The 20120-nt window shown below is 38.3% G+C and overlaps 1 pseudogene; it reads left to right on the plus strand.

The window, feature by feature from the left end:
* The first annotated feature begins 18091 nt into the window (after window positions 1–18091).
* On the plus strand, window positions 18092–18794 carry LOC129032904 (replication factor C subunit 3-like; annotated as a pseudogene).
* The last annotated feature ends 1326 nt before the right edge of the window (window positions 18795–20120 follow it).

Genomic DNA, 20120 nt, shown 5'->3' on the forward strand with positions numbered 1-20120 from the left:
ATGAGGATACGAAGGCATAAGAATGACACAATGGACCTTGGGGACTCAGGAGGAAAGGCTGGGAAGGGAGTGAGAGATAAAAGACTACAAATAGGGTGCCGTGTACGCTGCTAGGGTGATGGGTGCACCAAAATCTCACAAATCACCACTAAAGAACTTACTCATGTAACCGAATACCACCTGTTCCCCAATAACATATGGAAATAAAAAAAATAGAATATTGACAGTTTGAGAAGTCAATACAGTAGTATTTAAAAGCACAAATTCAAACATAATGGATTCAAATAAAGTCTCAACCACGTACTATTGCATGAACTGAAACAAGTTTCTTCTGCAATAGATAAAATATCCTCATACATAAAATTCAAAGAATTATATTTTATAAGAATGCTATATCATAAGAATGTTTTGGAAAATATTGAAGGGTGCATGTGAATGATCTGACACAGAGTAAATGCTCACTAAATATGAGCTGTTATTTTTGTTGTAATTAAATGTACGCTTTTGCAAGTGTGATATCATGGACTCAACTTGCAATCAGTAGAATTGATTTTAATTCTCAGGTAGACTTTAGAGTTTAACCATGAGGTTCAGCTCTTTTGCTTGAGTAATAGTATTGAGTAATAGTAATACTATTGAGTAATAGAGCTGTCCCTATATATCATAGATACATTTATGAATATTAAATGAGATGACATGTAATCAGACTAAGACATTGTTGGTGCAACATTGTCAGTGTTGGTGTTTGTTGAATCAGAAACCTCAATTATCTTGAAATAAACGTTTTTTCCCATTGAAATTATTACCCTAGATTTCTGTTTCTGGAAAGATTATTAAAAACGTTAGAATAGTTTATTAAATATAACCAAATTTTTGTAAATGCATGAACATTGAGGTGGAGTTTTATTATCCTAGTAATTTAAAAGCTCAGGTTTCCTTTTTTTCCATAGTGACAGAAGATAAGGCTTTGGCCTGGAGTAGGTGGGGAACTTGAACTAAGACCCTTTGTAAAGCTTGGATCCTTCGGTGAGGACCTACACTGTTGGTGGAAGGAAGACCTATAATAAAATATATCACACAAGTAAAAGAGAAGGAGGTTGTCCCTCTGGTTTTAACATCTAGTGAGAAGGAATTTATTTAGAAAGAAAAATTCTGAGCCTATAAGTTGCTCAAGATTGTATTTGAACTAATATCCATTGGTTTGGAAACCACCAAGTCAAAGCATTTCATACATATGGCTATAGGGCTGATGATGACACCTGGAAAAAGCAAGAGTAATAGCAAATATTCTCAGGGAGAACATGCCTACCACTCAAGGGATTATCTCGGAAAAATAAAACTCAAAGTTGAGTAGGCATTATCCAGATGTAGTTGCAGGAGCAGTGGAGAGCGTTTCAGGCAGAAGGGAGGCCCGTTGAAGGCCTAGAGGTCAAAGAGCACGGAATTAAGTGGAATTTAGTATGGATTGACTGAAGTGTTCATTGTTAAGTGCTGGTGGCCTAAGATAAAACTAAAGAAATGAGTGAAAAAAAAAAAAAAAAAAGAAAAGAAAAGAGGGAAGGTAGAAAGAGGGAAAATAATATGAAAATTAGAGCATCATTGTAGAAGATTTCAACATATGAGTTATAGGAGCCCCAGAAACAGAGAGGAGAAAAGCAATAGAGAGAACAATATTAAAGAAACAAATCAAGAAAATCTCCGAAAGCTGAAGGAGAAGATGAACTTACAGAAAGAATTGGCTCAACCTCCAGCCTGGGTGACAGAATGAGACTTCATCTCAAAAAAAAAAAAAAAAAAAAAAGAAGAAGGAAAAAGAATTGGCTCAACACAGTAAATGAAAATTGACACTCACCAATGCATATTGTTGTTAAATTTCAAAATGCAAAGGAAGAATGGGTACGTGTTTAACAATATAGCTTTAAAATGTATAAAGCAAAATTGAAAAAATTACTAGGAAAAATGAACAAATTTACAGTCTTCATAGTACAAGATTTTAATATACCTAATGAAAGATTTTAATATACCTAATGAATAATTAATAGATCAAGAATATAAAAATTAGAAGGGATATAGCATATTTGAACAATAGAATTAATAAGCTCGAAGTAATAGACATATATAGAATTGTGTCTAACATTAGTTAATACATAAAGAAAATCTCAAGAAATACATGAAAATCAGCACCATAAATATCATATCCTCAGATAACAATGAAATCAATAAATAGCAAAATTACAACTAAGAAAATCTTACATATTTATACCTAAATAATTTATGGGTTAAAGAAGAACTCTTAATAGATATTAGAGAATATTTACATACAAATAAAAATAAAAGCATTACACATCAAAAATGATGCCACTAAAGAAGTATGGACTGAAATCTGAAATCTTAAAATTAACATATTGGAAATAAAGAACTGACATAAATTAAATCAGCCTTTAATCCAAGAAGTTAAAATCAGGGCCAGGTGTAGTGGCTTATGCCTGCAATCCCAGCACTTTGAGAGGCCAAGATCACCGGAGGTCAGGAGTTCAAGACCAGCCTGGCTAACATGGCAAAACCCCATCTCTACTAAAAATGCAAAAATTAGCTGGGTGTGGTGGCACGTACCTTTAATCCCAGCTACTCGGGAGGCTGAGGCAGGAGAATCACTTGAACCCAGGAGGTGGAGGCTGCCGTGAGCTGAGATCATGCCATTGCACTGCAGCTTAGGCAACAGGGGTGAAACTCTGTCTCAAAAAAAAAAAAAAAAAGTTTAAATCAGAAAACTGAGCAAATTCTCAGTAAACTATCGCAAGAACAAAAAACCAAACACCGCATATTCTCACTCATAGGTGGGAATTGAACAATGAGAACACATGGACACAGGAAGGGGAACATCACACTTCGGGGACTGTTGTGGGGTGGGGGGAGGGGGGAGGGGTAACATTGGGAGATATACCTAATGCTAGATGACGAGTTGGTGGGTGCAGCACACCAGCATGGCACATGTATACATATGTAACTTACCTGCACATTGCGCACATGTACCATAAAACCTAAAGTATAATAATAATAATAATAATAAAAAAAATAAAAAAAAGAAAACTGAGCAAATTCAAATAAAATAACAGATAGGAAAAGCGAATGGATTAACTAAAAAAATTAAATCTATAGATGGGCTCACCTAAGTTAAAAATAATTTCTTTATAAAGATTAATAAAATAGACAAAGCTATGGTAATGTGAGTCAAGAAACACAGAATACAAAATAAAACTATTAGGAATAAAATAGAGGATATAACAACTTGTAGAATAGAGGTTAATAAATCACAAAAAAATTATGAAGATCTTTATGCCAATAAATTTGGAAACTAAAAAAGTTGTTTTTAATTAAAAGAATTTTATTAAAAAATTATAAATTTCCAAAACTGAGACAAGAAGAAATAGACAGAAAACCTGATTTAATTCAATATATCATTTTTAAAAATGAGACTTCAAGACCCATAGAACTTCACAAACGAAAAGTGAACCTTAATGAATAAAAACAAAAAAAATGAAAAATAATTAAGAGGTTGGGAGAGCCTAGGATGAAACTTAAACTTGACAGAAGATTCAAACTATATTAAAACATATGAAATAACTTCACTGAAAGAGTTGTGTTGAGAGGGGAAGTACTGACTTAGTAACTTTGGAAATGAGTGGAGACTGTAAGATAAAAGGCAAAAGGAACCATACATAATGAGGACTGTATTCTTTTTGGCAAAGTAGTTTTCCATGAGGAGATATATTAACAACTCAGAAATCACTATACATGCATACTGAAACTGAACAATTAAGTAAATGGATGGTGGCAGGTGGTATCCTGGTTTTTCGCTGTTGAAGTGTCACAGACAAGCCAGGGGAGAAAGCTAGAATGATCTATGTCATAATGGATTAAAGGTGGAGATATCGATATGAACTCATGTTTAGCTTAATATAGATACTGATGGATATATTAAGAAATGTTTATGAACATATAATGAACATATAGATTAGTATACACAGGTATATTTCCTTGTTGTTGTTGTTGTTGTTTTTAATCTGAGAGGGCCTAGAAGCAACGGCACTTGGTAGCAATGAGCAGATCTAGCGCTCAGACATTGGTTTCTAATACTTTTCTTCAATAAAAGGAACCTATGCACCTTGGAGAAATAGCTTATTTTAAAGCTGGGTAAGTAATATGCAAAATGAGCCTGGAGCTTCCCGTAGTATTAGAAAGCAAGGCAGTGCTAGACAAAAACCAAAAAGCCCTCACAGTTTTGGAGGCATGTCACAGGCACATAGGAGCCAACTAAAAGAACTCCCAATGGCGAAAGAAGAATTTGGGCAACAAAATAAAGTAGTATTGGGTTGTAATTCAAGGTATAAAATAAATATCCATGATCAATAGTGATATAAATAAATAAATAAATAAATAAGAAAGGGCAGACAAATCTCCCGTGCAGAAACATTTCAAATACTTTACACAGATACTCTGCCCTCAAGGATGTAGGGCTTAACTCCCCACATCTTAAATATAGGCTGCACATAATAATCTTTTTCCAAGGAGTACAATATAGAAAGGAGAAAAAGAGTAATTTTACAGTGGAGAAACCTAACAAATACCAAATGATCAAGGTTAACATCAACAGGGATAAGTCACGTTGCTTGTATGTACCCTTGATATGACTGGATGAGAATCTTTCTTCAAAAAAAGCCATAGTTCCAGAGCAATCATGAGAAGAACATCAGATAAATCTCAAATGAGGGAAATTCTACAAAATACCTGACCAATGTTCCTCAAAACTGCCAATGTCATCAAATGTAAGGAAAGTCTGATAAACTGTCACAACCAAGAGGAGTCTAAGGAGCTATGACAGTTAAATGTAATTATGATATCCTGGAGTGGATTCTGCAAAAAGAAAAGGACATTAAGTAAAAACTAAGTAAATTTGAATAAAGTATGAACTTTATTTAATAATACCATATTGCTATTTGATATGGTTTGGATCTGTGTCCCTGCCCAAGTCTGAAGTAGAACTGTGGTCCTCAGTGTTGGAGGTGGGGCCTGGTGGGAGGTGATTGGATCATGGAGGTATTTTTCAGGGGTGGTTTTGCACTGTTCCTTGCTGTTCTTGTTGTGGTGAGTGAGTTCTTATGAGGTCTGATTGGGGGTATGTAGCACCTCCCCGCTTGCTCTCTCTCTTGCTTCTGCTCCTGCCACATAAGATGCCTCACTCTCCATTTGCCTTCTGTCATGATTGTAAGACTCCTGAGGCCTCCCCTGAAGCCAATCAGATGCCAGCATCATGCTTCTTATACAGCCTACAGAACCATGAGCCAATTAAGCCTCTTTTCTTTATAAAGTATCCAGTCGCAGGTATTTTTTTATAGCAATGCGAGAATGAACTAATACACTATTATTTCATTAGTTCTGTCAAACATTGCATACTAATGGAAAATGTTGGGAAACTGGGTAGGAATTATACAGGAACTACCCATACTATCTTCACAACTTTCCTGTAAGTAAAAAATTATTCTAAAATAAAAAGTATATTTAAAAATATGTCAGTAACTAAAAATCTCTCATAGCATAATAAACTCAAAGGAGTCGACAATTCAGAAAATGGTGCTATGCAACTGCCTATCCATGGGGAGAAAAAGAAGATAAAAAGAAACCTACTTAACATCATACACAAAAAGAAAATCTAGGAGAATGAGAGACCTAGATGTGGGGACAAAAGAAATAATTTTATGACAAATAATCTTATTATAGTCCCTAGACTAGTGGTATCAGCATTCTCAGGGAATTTGCTAGAAATGCAAATTTGAGGGCTCAGTTCCAGACGTATTGAATCAGAAACTGCATAGGTAGCGTCCAGCTATTCTAGTTTTAACAACCCCCTAGGAGACTGTCGTGCATGTTGACATGTGAGGACCACTGGAATAGAGTAACCCTTCATAAAAAGACAAGGTAGACAAGGTATAAAGTGAAAGATTGATATAATGGCTGCACCAATATTTAAAATATAAAATATTTATCAAACCAGTCTTAGAAAGTTTTTTTTTGATTCCTATAACTGACCATAGATTAGCATATAAAATATTCAGCACAGATTAATACAGAGCAGTGGTTCCTAATTGGGGTTGATTTTGTCCCCCTGGGAATATTTTGTAATTTCTGGAGGCATTTTTGGTCACTAAAACAGGTTAGAGAATAGGTGCTGCCTTCATTTAGTTGGTAGGTGACAGGGATGCTGCTAAACATCCTATAACAGACAGCTCCACACAACAAAAAATTATCTAGCCCAAAATGTCAATAATATTGAGTTTGAGAAACTCTGGTATAGAAAATTTCTTCAAATCATCAAAGAGATAACAATCAACAGAGTAGTTTGTGCAGAAAAAACATTAAAATGACCAATATGCATATGAGAAGAGGCTTAAATTCGTAGTAGGTAGGCAATTGAAAATATCACATCCCTCATTTTGGCAAACGAAAAACTGAGCCTTACAACAATGTGTGTATTAATGGCCCATTTCTGCTGCAACAAATTGCTAAAAATGTGGTAGCTTAAAACAAAACAAATGCATTACCTTATAGTTCTGGAGGTCAGAAGCCTAAAATCTCACTAGGCTGAAAGTGAAGGTGTCAGCAGTATTGATTTCTTCTGGAAGCTTTGCGGGGAGAATCTGTTTCTTATCTTTTCCAGCTTCTAGAGGTCACCTGCATTTCTTAGCTAGTAGTTCCTAACTTCATCTTCAAAGCTAGCAGCATAGCATCGTCATCTCTCTCTGACCTCTGCTTCCATTTTCACATCCCCTTCTCTGCCTCTGATTTCCTGACTTTTTATTATAAGGACAATTGTGACTACACTGGACCCATCTGGATAATGCAGATCATTTCTCCATCTCAACCCAGCATCTGCAAAATCCCTTTTGCAATATAAGATAGCATAGTCACAGATTCCCGAGGTTAAGATGTATTCATGTTTGCAGGTCCGTTATTCAGCCAACTGTGCCATGCATTGAGAAAAATGTGGGGGCATGATAGCACTTTTACTTTAGAAGTGTAAATTGGTACCACTACTGTGGAGGGCAACTGAGCATATTTAGCAAAGTTGAAGAACATCTTTCAACCCTGCAATAGCGTTTCTTAGTGGTCATGCCTGAAGAATTCTTACACATGTGCACAAAAAGAAAAGTATCACAAAAGACATGTACAATAATGTTAATTGTAGCAGGGATTATAATAGCACAGAAGTGGGAAATAACCCATCTCTCTCAGTTGTAAGGTTAATTAAAATTGATATAGAAATGAACCAGATTTTTTTTTGAATCAACCTGTATAAATATCTAGACTTAAAGCTGAGAGTAAAAAGAAAGTTGTAAAAGGATGCACGTGTATTAGAATATGATTTATGTAAATTGTTAATTAATCCTATGGATTTATACTTATGTAGTAGAGATACAAAAACATGCTTGAGCATAATTTATACTAATTTCAGTATGATGATTAAGTCTGCACAGGGAAAATTGGGGAAGATATAGAAGTGTGGCTTTAGATGTTTCTTTGTTTAGATATTTGTTTGAGAAGTTTTTACAATATAAAGAGACAGAAAAATCTGAAACCAATATGGCAAAATCTTAATGTCTTTTAAATTTCAGCTTGGGCATATAGACATATATTTCAAAACAAATGTTTTAAAATCACAGAACATCCAGGATCCAGAGGAATTCTGTTTTCTATGTTAATATATTCCAGAGAGTTTTGATCATTATGCCATAGCCAGCATTTTTCTTTTCACCTTTTTAATTTTAAAATCCATTTATTATTCATTTGATCAATGAGAATCATTTCTCAGAGTCTCAACACCCTAAAGGAAGATCCAATCTAATTTCTGCATCCTCAGAGCTAAGGACCAACCCTAAGCACTTGTCGACCTATTAAAAGGGCACATGCCCCACAAGGTTCTGCCTGAAACAGCACATAACTTTCTTTCTGAGCTTACCTAATAAACAATAGGAAGTTGATGAATGTGCTGTATTAACTTCCTTTCATTAGGTTTCTGTTATGCATTAGAGGTATCCCAGGGTTCTCCTTTTATACTAATGGAGTAATTTGTCCAGCCCATGTGGAATGATGATCCTTTGCTACATTGTCAATATATCCCCTCCTCTGGACACTTGGATCTGCACCCCCAAACACCCCTGTGTCCTACGCACTTGATTCCCTTGAGCTCACTGGCACCATAATCAATGGGACTAACCAGGCCTCAATTAAAAACATAGCCTACATTTTAAGATACATAAAATACAAGTGAAAAAAAGGACTTAAGTATTCAAATATAGATATTCAGTATTTAGCTATTGGGGACAGGGAAAATGTGTTGTACAAGAGAAAAATACATAGCTAATTTCTAAATCTGGTTTATTTGCTTTCCTTTTTTTTTTTTTTTTTAACTGACCATCCAAATAGTCATCAGGAAATCTCAGATCCAGCTTTCACTTTTTATGATTTTATGTTAATCACTTAAGTGTTCTTGGATTCAATTTCTTCACCTATAAAATGATGGCACTAAACTAATAACATCTTTAAGGGCTTTCAAGCTTTAAAATTCTGATCTTCTCTGTTTTCTTTAAATTTGTAATCTGTAAAGTCTCATTGCTAAGTGTGTTGCTGTTACTCTCTAGTTTTATCTACTAGATTCTAAAGAATTGCTTTAAAGTTAACTCATTGAGCTCTTAATTAGTTTTTAAAAGAACATTCAAACACTTAAAGGTACTTAAAGACTTTTAACAGCACTAGTATTACCAAACTATCGCCAGAGATCTATTGACAGGGTGCTTAAAGATTTAATTTTAAGTAATGGAGGGAAAAACAGTGCCCTACTCTCCTTTCCAACACTTCAGCATTTTAATGTTAAAAGACCAGCCTTACCAACATGGAGAAACCCCATCTCTACTAAAAATACAAATTAGCCAGCCATGGTGGCGCATGTCTGTAATCCCAGCTACTTAGGGGGCTGAGGCAGGGGAATCGCTAGAACCCGAGAGGTGGAGGTTGCGGTGGGCCGAGATCTCGCCATTGCACTCCAGCCTGGTCAGCAAGAGCAAAACTCCATCTCAGAAAAAAAAAAAAAAAAAAAAAAAGGCCGGGCGCGGTGGCTCACGCCTGTAATCCCAGCACTTTGGGAGGCCGAAGAGAGCAGATCACAAGGTCAGGGGTTCAAGACCAGCCTGGCCAACATAGTGAAGCCCCGTCTCCACTAAAGATACAAAAAATTAGCTGGGCATGGTGGTGCGTGCCTGTAATCCCAGCTACTCAGGAGGCTGAGGCAGGAGAATCGCTTGAACCCAGGAGGCAGAGGTTGCAGGGAGCCAAGATCATGCCATTGCACTCCAGCCTGGGTGACAGGGCGAGACTCTGTCTAAAAATAAAAAGATATGCTGATCACTTGCTCTCTTGGCCTAGTAATCCCAATGTTATTAGAATGGTTGGTATCATAGCAGCACGGGGCTTTTGACTTCCTCCCATCCTTTCCTCTGTGTGAACACGTACACTTGTGGTCATTCTTTATATTATATAAATTCATTCATCCTCAGCCTGGGCCAGGGGTTCTACAGCACAGTACAGTTTACAAAGGCTTTCCGTCTTTCTTAGGAAATGCGTCTTTCTTAGCAACATGCATAAACTGTCTGCAAGCAAGGGGGTTGTTTTAACAGATAAGAATATCCTGCCAAAGACAGGAGACAAAAATTGTTTTCAACCATGTTCTCAAAGAACTTACATTGCTTATTTCAATTTATCTTCAAAATAACTTTATAAAGTTTTACATTATTATGTCCATTTTACTGATCAGAAAACCGAGGCTTATGATGAGGGGCTAGGTATCTTGCTTGGGGTTACACAATTGAAACAGCCATGATTTAAACTCCAAATTCACATTTTTTTTCACTTGATTGAAATACCTCTCCTACCAGCAAACATGAAATATAATGGTAAACAAAATCTTGATGAGTTAAAGAAATTACAAATTGTAGAGTTGTTCTTTTTTTTTAATTTTGTTTTTATTTTCTCAAGGCAAATTTTCTATTTGGAGCTTGTTAGGGATATTGAGAGAAAATACCATACTAACTAACTAATTGACATGTGTTTACTTCAAGTCGGCAGCTTTTCTTTAATTTGTTAAAAACATACAGTACTGTTTTACCATGTGTTTGTTATTATAAAAAATAATTCAGATACTTTTAGAAAGTTATTTTACATGCCATTTAGCTGTTTTCATGGAAATGAGTCACATTTGAGGAGGTCAGTTGTCATTTGAATGAGAAAATCAAATACAGAATTGCTAACAGAAAGAAGAGAAAGAAGAAAAGCAAATTTCAGGCAATCAGGGCACAGTGAATCTTGTTTACACATATTTTGGGGGGATAAACTTGATAAGCTGTCAGCTGGCAGAGAAGGCTGTCTGGGCATTCTGTCCTTGAGCAAGCTCACTAGTGGAATCAAAGAAAGCAATTTTAGTTGGTAGTGGACTTGGCCTGCAAAAGTGTAGTTGAGGAGTGTAAGTGGGTAGTCTGCCTCTGAGAAACCACAGTGGGAATGCATCCACCTGCACCTCCGCCTTGGTTAGAGCTGATCTGCACCATTCCCCTCAGAAGTAATTCTTAGTACTTGCCTGTATTCTTTCTACACAGGCATAAGGATGTCTAAGTGGGAGGTTCCTGGAAGTTTTCCCACTTGGGGAAATTTGAGATTAGTCTTAAAATGTAGGCAAAATGGGAAGAATGGGATGGTGGCATGGATCACCATTTTAGAGATGTGAATAGTGTGGCAGGACAACAGAAAACTACACGCATAAGCAAGAGGGAACACAATAGAATGCCTAACTGGTTTAGGACCCTTCAAGCCAACGAAGGCCTTGTAAAACTCACCCACGTGTTAAGATAGTGTCTGGTGGGCAATGTGTGGCCGTCACAGATTTTTCAGCGGGATTTAGCATGTGTAGATTGTACTTCAGAAAGTGTGGAGGCAGAGGTCGGAGGTGAGCTGTTGCAGCGGCTCACAGGTGGAGTGGTTTTTGTTTTCATCAGGGACTGCCTGGTGGTATCTCACATTTCATTCAGCTTTAAAACACACAACATTTTTTTCTTTTTTTTTGAGACGGAGTAAAACACACAACATTTTAAGTACGTTTTAAAATAATGACATCAAGCTTTAGATGTCAAAATCATGTGAGAGCTGAGGATGACTTCTCAACTGCCTTATGCTGTAAAAATTTACCCAAATATTTAAATTTTGTTTGAATTTTTAATTCAGTATTTGAAAATTCAATTTGGTGTTTTAAAGACAATGACTCTTAGGCCTTAAAATGTGACAATGATTTTTCATTTAGAGGAGCCAAAGTGGTATCCCAAACAAGTGTTTGCAAGTCTTCTGTTTGATACTAAAAACAGCATTTGCAAATACACAAGAAATCCTAGGGGCTCCTTTGTCACATTCTCCATCCAGAAGCTGTATTTTGTGTAGACTTAGAGTAAAGGATCAAATTCTCTCGCATATGGGTTGCTACCCTGCCTTCTAAGTGGTCTTCCTGTCTGACGTCCTGTCCTACAGCCCTCCCCTCTATGCTTAAACCAGTGTGACCTTCTGGTTGAAATACTTCAAAATCTTCCCATAGTCTTCAGGAGAAAGCCTGAACTTCTTAGTGTTGCCTACATGGGTTTTAATTATACGAGTATAGTGTGCTTTTCTTTCCATATCCTTAGCCTTGAAGACCACATACATTTTGTTTTTTACCCATGTTTACCTTACCTCCAAACATGTTATCAAACATTGCATGATATTTTACCTCCAGGCTTTTCCAAATTCTTCTTCCTTAACCCTAAACTATCTTTCCCTAAAAAATATTTCCTTCCTCCTCTCTATACTCAACCCCACTTAACAACCAATTGCATATAGACAACTCTTTTATCAGGCTGCTTTTCTCATTACTATTTAACAAAACCCAAAGAGATCAGTGTCTAGGAAGAGGTGGAGCAGGATAGCTGAATAGAACCCTCCAGTGATTGTGCTCCCCTCCCCAGGAACACCAAATTGAACAACCGTCCACACAAGAAAGCACCTTCATAAAAACCAAAACTCAGGTAAGCAATCACAGTACCTGGTTTTAACTTCATATCACTGAAAGAGGCACTAAATAGGGTAGGAAGGGCAGTCTTCACTTGCCAACACCACCCCTCCCCCACCCCCCAGCAGCAGCCACATGGTGGGGAAAGAGAATCTGTGCATTTGAGGGAGGAAAAGCGTGGTGATTGTGGGACTCTGCACTGGAACTCAGTGCTGCCTGTCACAGTGGAAAGCAACACAGGGCAGAATCCAACTGGCACCCACAGAGGAAGTATTTAAATCAGCCCTCACCAGAGGCAAATCATCCATCCCTGTGTTTGGAACCTGAGTTCTGATAAGCCCTGACACCTCAGGCTAAAGCACGCTGAGGTCCTAAATGAACTTGAAAGGCAGATTAGGCCAAAAGAAATGCAATTCCTGGGCAAATCCTGGTGCTGTGCTGGTCTTGGAGCCATTGGACTTAGGGTGCATGTGGCTTAGTGAGACACCAGCTGGGGTTGCCAAGGGAGTGTTTGTGTCACCCTCCCCCAACCCCAGGCAGTACAGATTGCAGATCCAAAAGAAACTCCTTGCTTCTGCTTGAGGAGAGGAGAGGGAAGAGTAAAGAGGACTTTGTCTTGCACCTTGGATACCAGCTCAGCCACAGTAAGAAAAAAGGGTAGCAGGCAGAGTTTTGAGGCCCCCATTCCAGGCCCTAGCTCCACACCATGGGCCAGAGGGAAACTCACTGCCTTGATGAAAAGGACCCAATCCTAGCAGGATCTATCACCTGCTGACTGAAGAGCCCTTGGGCCTTGAATAAACATCAGCAATACTCAGGTAGTACTTATTGTGGGCCTTGGGTGAGACTCAGTGTGATGCTAGCTTCAGGTATGTTCCAGCACATTTCCAGCTCTGGTGACCGTTGCAGGAGAGACTCTTCCTTGAGGAAAGGAGAGGGAAACATAAAGGGGATTTTGTCTTGCAGCCTGGGTACCAGTTGAGCCACAGTGGGATAGAATACCAAACAGACTCCTGAGCCCCCAATTCCAGGCTTTCGCTCCTGGATGGCATTTCTGGACCTGGCCTGGCCAGAGGGAGCCCATTGCCCTAAAGGGAGAGCCCTGGCCTGGCAGCATTTACCATAAGCTGACTGAAGAGCACTTGAGCCTTGAGTGAACATCAGCAGTACTTGCCATGGGCCTGGGGCAGTTGTAGTCATGGGGTAAGACTCATTTCACTTGACGAAAAGAAAAGGGAAGAATGGGAAGGAATTTGTTTTACAGCTTGAATGCTAGCTCAGCAGCAGTAGAATAGAGCACCAAGAAGATTCTTAAGGTTTCTAACTCAAGGACCTGACTCCTGGACAGCATTTGTGTAGCTGCTCTGGGATGAGTAGAGAGAGAGAGAGAGAGAGAGAATGAGAGAATGAGAGAGACTCCATTTATCTGGGGGAAATAAGAGAAGAGATTGTCTGGTAATACGGGGAATTCTCTCAGATCATACCCAAGACCACCAGGTGGTACTTCTATGAGTTTGAAAGAGACACAGTGTTAATGGGTATGGCTAAAGTCACCAAACACCAAAGACTTACATCACAAGACTCAATTCCCTTTGAATACTTGGAAAGCCTTCCCGAGAAGGTACAAACAAGCCCAGACTCTGAAGACTACAATAAATACTTAACTCTTCAGTGCCCAGACATTGACAAACATCCACAAGCATCAATACCTCCCCAAAAGAATAAAATAAGGCATCAATGACTAATGCTGGATTGGCAGAGATATGCGACCATTCAGACAGAATTCAAAATACCTTTTTTGAGGAAGCTCAGTGAAATTCAAGATAACACAGAGAAGTAATTTAGAATCCTATCAGATAAATTTAACAAAGGTATTGAAATAATTTTAAAAATCAAGCAGAAATTCTGGACCTAAAAAATTCAATTGGCATACTAAAGAATGCATCAGAGTCTCTCAATAGCAGAAATACTCAAGCAGAAGAATTGGTGAGGTTGAAGACATGCTATTTGAAAATAGATTCAGAGGAAACAAAATAAAAAAAATGAAGCATGCCTATAAGACCTAAAATATAACCTCAAAAAGGCAAATTTAAGAATTATTTGCTTTTAAAGAGGTCATTCAGACAGAGATCAGAGTAGAAAGTTTATTCAAAAAGATATTAACAGATAAGTTTATAAATCTAGAGAGATATATCAATATTTAAGTACAAAAAGGTTACAGAACACCAAAGAGATTTAACCCAAATAAGACAACATCAAGACATTTAATAATCAAACTCCCAAAGGACATTTAATACCCAAACTCCCAAAGGACAAGAATTAAAAAAAAGATCCTAAAAGCAGCAAGAGAAGAGAAACAAATAGCATACAAAGATGATCCAATATGTATGGCAGCAGATGCCTCAGTGGAAACCTTACAGGCTGAGAGAGTGACATGACATATTGAAAGTGCTGAAGGAAAAACAAACAAAAATCTTCTATCCTAGAATAGCATATCCAGTGAAAAGATCCTTCAAATATTAAGGATAAATAACAGCCCCCCTCCAGACAAACAAGAGCTGAGGGGGTTTCATCAATATCAAAACTTTCATATAAGAAATGCTAAAGAAAGTTTTTCAATCTGAAAGAAAAGGATGGTAACAAGCAATAAGAAACCTTCTAATACAAAACTCACCAATAATAGTATGTACATAGAAAACACAGAATATCATATTACTGTAATTTTGGTGTGTAAACTATACATATCTCTTCCCTTGATTACAGATGATGCAAGTTCTGTGAACTTCATGACAGCATGGAAATCCTTTTTAGGATCTGCGCTAACCTCCCCTCCAGGCCACAAGCTCAATGACCAGGATTAAGTTACAACAGAATCCAGCTGGAGTCATATGGGGTCTGAGAAGGGAGTAAAAAGACTATATTTCAAAAGAGTTGCAGAACATAGCTAACTTCTACTGGCAGGAGTCTGGAACATATGTAAGGGACTGTTTTTTGTTTGTTTGTTTTTTGTTATTTGTTTGTTTTTTGAGTGTGCTGGATCCAAGAGGCAAGAATAGCAAAATCTTTAATATGGTGCTGGTGTCTCAAATAGGTAGAATACCTTGTTCTATGAACCAAGGAATGGAAGCAGAAGTACATTGCTCACTGTCACTCTCAGTAACTCCTTTAGGGGAATTTATGTTTCCTGTACCCCAAATTCTGGAATCTTAAATATGTTAGTTACCAAGGAGAAACACTTCCAACTAGGAAGATACAGGAAGACTCCCATTGAAGTGCAAGCTATGGCTAACAGCTGGTTACTTCAAGTTCTTCTTGGAAAGTGAAGAACAGAAAATAAGAAGAGTCATCATCTTAGAAAGGATAATTAATAATGATTATCAGAAGGAGAAAGGGATACTGTTATAATGGGGACAGGGAAAATATATTTGGTACTCAATGCACTTGGGCACCTTTCAGCTATACCCTTGGCAAATTTTCTTGGCAAATGAACAAGTGTAACAGCCTTGGCCTAAGAAGCCTGTGTGACCAGGGACTCAGGTTTCTTAGGCATGTGGGGATGGATCACGCCACAAGGTAAACCACTGAGATAAGCGGATGTGTTAGTTGAGGATGAAGGGAATCCAGAAAGAAAGTAAAGGAGAGACACACAATGAGTGTCAGTTGTGACTTCAAGACCAACTATAGTAGCAAAGGCCATATATTTTCCTGTTAATCTTCTTTTTCTAAGTTTCCCCTAGAAAGAGAGGCTTACTGGGATCCTTCAGTAACTGTTCCCAGAATTGACTTGAAGAATTGTATCCTCGTATTGCAAGGGGTGGACTATAGAGGACACCCAGATTATCAGGACTGAAGGATTTATTTTCCCAAATGCTGGGAGTGCTTCCAGCAGACAGCTCTTATCTATTAGCCTTCTTTGGAAAGTGCCTAAACTCAAGAGAGCTGCTTTGCCCAGGGTTATAGCTGGTGCCCTGGCTTGCCTTTGGGACTTCTTGAAAAGTTGGAAATTCACATTTCTCTGGTCAGCTCCAGTGATGAGGACTGAGGTTTTTGTTTGACCACAGATACCTGAACTTGGAATTTTACATTGGTCAAAAGCACATGTCCTCCCACCATACTCCACCATCCTCGAAGAGTATTCCTCATGTTTTTTTAGCTCATCACTAGTCCTCCCAAATCAGTTCTCTCCAGGTCTCATCACGATCACCTACGTCTGGGATCTCCTTTTGTGGTTCAGCCTGCTTTACTTACTTATCTTCTGTTACTACCTTGATCTTACAACTGGGACTTGGGTAGGTAAGCCAAAAATAAAATTCTAAGGCCCCCAACCATCTGAATGGACCCCTCCTTTCAGCCAAGGACATTCCAAAGTTAACCTGAAAATCTTAGTTCAGACCCTCATGGGAACGGGGGGTCAGGTATTTCTCATTATACCCTCCTCCTTTTTGTAATTCAGGAAAAGCTGAACAGTGTTAACATCAACACAGACTTTAAGTCGAATAAAAACATTTAAAATCTCTTCTCTCTGAAGCCTGATACCTGGAGGCTTCATCTGCATGATAAAACCTAGGTCTTCATGAGCACTTATTCTAAAGCATACATTCCTTTCTGTTGATAATAACGCTTTCAACCAAATGCCAATCACAAAATTTTGAAATCTATCTATGACCTGGAAACCCCAACTTAGAGTTGTTCCACACTTCCAGATCAAACCACTGTAAATTTTACATGAATTGACTGATGTATTATGTCTCCCTAAGTTGTATAAAAACAAGCTATTCCCCAACCATCTTAGGCACATGTCAGAATCTCCTGAGGCTGTATCATGGATGTATCCTTAACCTCACCAAAATAAACTTTCTAAATTGATTGAGACCTGTCTCAGATACTTTTGGGTTCACAGGTGTAAGTGGAGGGAAGACTGACTTCCTTTCTCTCACAGGCCATATGAATCTTGGCATCTAGGATGAGGCTGGGGAGGTGTTTTCACATGAAAACTAGGGCATGTCTCCCTAAGAAATTGGCCATCTCCAGGACTCCCAAAGAAATAACCTTTGCTATATGGTGATTTGCAGACCAATAGTGTTAAGGAGAGAAGATACATTCTTCTAAGCTGTAATCATCACAAAGCAAGCTATAATTTTAGAAATTGATACTTGGAAGGTATTATGTGTTAACAATTACGGTCAGGAAACTGGTGGTCAGAATGGAATGAAAGCAAAGAAGAATTAGAAGACAAATGGGATTTAGGTGGGATTTGGACTCTGCAGAAAATCTCATGGCTGCCAGATTCAGCTAGAAAAGCTCATTATCAGTGTTTAACTTATTTTTTCTAATGCTAGCGTATGTCTGCTAGTTTCCTTTGTAGTCACACCTTGAAGTGGAAGTGCCCCTTTTTTTTTTTTTTTGAGACGGAGTCTCGCTCTGTCGCCCAGGCTGGAGTGCAGTGGTGCCATCTCGGCTCACTGCAAGTTCCACCTCCTGGGTTCACGCCATTCTCCTGCCTCAGCCTCCCAAGTAGCTGGGACTACAGGTGCCCACCACCATGCCTGGCTAATTTTTTTTTTGTATTTTTTTAGTAGAGACAGGGTTTCACTGTGTTAGCCAGGACGGTCTCGATCTCCTGACCTTGTGATCTGCCTGCCTTGGCCTCCCAAAGTGCTGGGATTACAGGCGTGAGCCACCACACTCAGCTGGAAGTACCCTTTAAGTAAACAGTCTCACCTTTCAGGGCAGGCAGATATGAGATATTACAAATATATTGTAACTCTGCGGAGTTAAAGTTGACTTCAGAATACAAATTTCATGTACCAAAGTAGCATTACATTTTCTCTCTTCAGAAATGCAAATCAAAACCACGATGAGACACCATCTCACACTGGCTGGAATGGTTATTATTAAAAAGACAGGCATGTGTGTGGGACTTTCATTTATCAGACCCCAGGAACTCAAGCTTTCATGAGCCTCTGGGTGGACAAGTACCAGCCCTAATCCTTGGGATGGATGGAGTATCATAGGGAGCAGGCAGCCCAGCTGTACAACCTGGTGCAGGGTGGTGAGTTTCCTCACCTTTAAGTGTATGGACCATCAGGTGCTGGAAAAAAGACAAATGCTGTGTGTGTTCTACATGAACTTTATGGTGTTGGAGTGGAAAAATTGAGAATTAAATATCAGACCATCAGGACTCCATCTAAAAAAATTGAAATTAGCACCATTGCAAGTAATTACCACCTTGAAGTTAATCCCAGTGATGCTGGAAATATTGATGAGGTAGTAATTCAGAAGATGTCGAAAACAGTGGCTCAGTCACAGTAACTTGAAACAAACTGTCAGATATTTTAAAATGGTATTATTGACAGAAGTTGACAAACTTATTAAAGATGCTCAACATGCCTTGTAAAGAATCATGGAAAAGTATATGTCCACCTGCAGATTGGTCTTGTGCTACAGTTCTACATCTAATGTGATACCACCTATTTGTAGTAGGTGCTTGGCAGTTTGTGTGCCTGCTCCCAGCACTGGAGATATTTACCGTGTGTTATGTACTGTGTACAAGAAGGAAGATCTGAATCTTCCTTCACAACTGACTCATAGACTTGCAGAGAAGTCCTGCAGAAATCTCACGAAAGCCCTGCTTATGTGTGAAGTAGGATATCACTAGAGACCTCATGGACATTAAAAGGATGATAAGAAAATATTATAAATAAGTCTAATCATATAAATTTGACAATTTAGATGAAATAGATTCCTTAAAAGCCACAAACTGCTGAACTCACTGAGAATATATATAATATATAATTAATATATATAATTAATTAGTATATGTGTGTGTAACTTATATATAAAACTATTTCTATTGAAGAAATTGCATTACTAGTAAAGGGAAAAATCAGAAAGCCCTGAAAAAGAAACTTTCTATTCAGATGGTTTCACTGGCAGTGAAGAAAAGGCAAAATCTGCAAGATTGGTAAGGAAAATCGCCTAGGCTAGACGAACTTCTCTTTGTTACTTGGTCTACCTCTAAGGTTTATCCAGTCAGGCTTTACAGTGCTGTAGTTACAGGAGAAGACCTGGAATGCTGGTCCCTGGTGGAGTAAAGGAAGGATCTGTTCACCCAGAGAACTTAGCCCTTTTTATAGTCCATACTATGAATACTGAGGACCTTGGAATTCCTTTCTCAAGTGAGCCTGAGCTTGCTTCTAGGGTCTCCATGGGTCCCTTTCTGAGTTCATCCCTATACTAATGAGTTGTTCTCAGAAAGCATAAACAGAGCTTGGACAGGGTTAGAGGTGTTCACGCAAACATGCAGGAAGACCTTTGCAGGGCAAAAGGGAGAAGAGAGTGAGAGGAGGGAGACCCAGGCCTCAGCTGGGGGCCAGGGACTGAAGACTGGCTCTCCTCATTAGACCCTTATGTTCTAGTAAGAAATTTCATGGGGTTTGAGAATTCTAAACTTGAACTTGAAAGTCATAAAGGCATATTTTTTAGGGTAGGAAGAGAAAATGCATTTTATTCAGTCATTTGTTAACTTGATGAATGGCTTTTAAATATCTAGGCATAGGGTAAATTGTATTCATTTGTACTCTTGTCTTGGGTCCCACAATGTAAGCACCAGGATGGGTTGGTGAGGGGGCTTTGTTTACTAACAAATTTTGAGCTCCTAGAATAGTCCCTGGCACAGTGGGCACTCAATAATAATTTTGAATGAATGTGTAGATGAATGAATGAGTTTAGTCTTCCTATCATCCCAAGAAGAATTCCAGATATAAAGAAAGTGGCCTACTTGAAGGTGAAGAATGGGAGGAGGGAGAGGATCAGAAAAAATAACTATTGGGTACCAGGCTTACTACCTGGGTAACGAAATAATCTGTACAACAATACCCCCACCCATGATGCAAGTTTACCTATATATCAAACCTGCACATATATCCCTAGACCTAAAATACAAGTTTTTTTAAATAAGAAAGAAAGTGATACGTGGACATAG

This window comes from Pongo pygmaeus, chromosome 2 (assembly GCF_028885625.2).
Source record: "Pongo pygmaeus isolate AG05252 chromosome 2, NHGRI_mPonPyg2-v2.0_pri, whole genome shotgun sequence".
Lineage (NCBI taxonomy): Eukaryota > Metazoa > Chordata > Mammalia > Primates > Hominidae > Pongo > Pongo pygmaeus.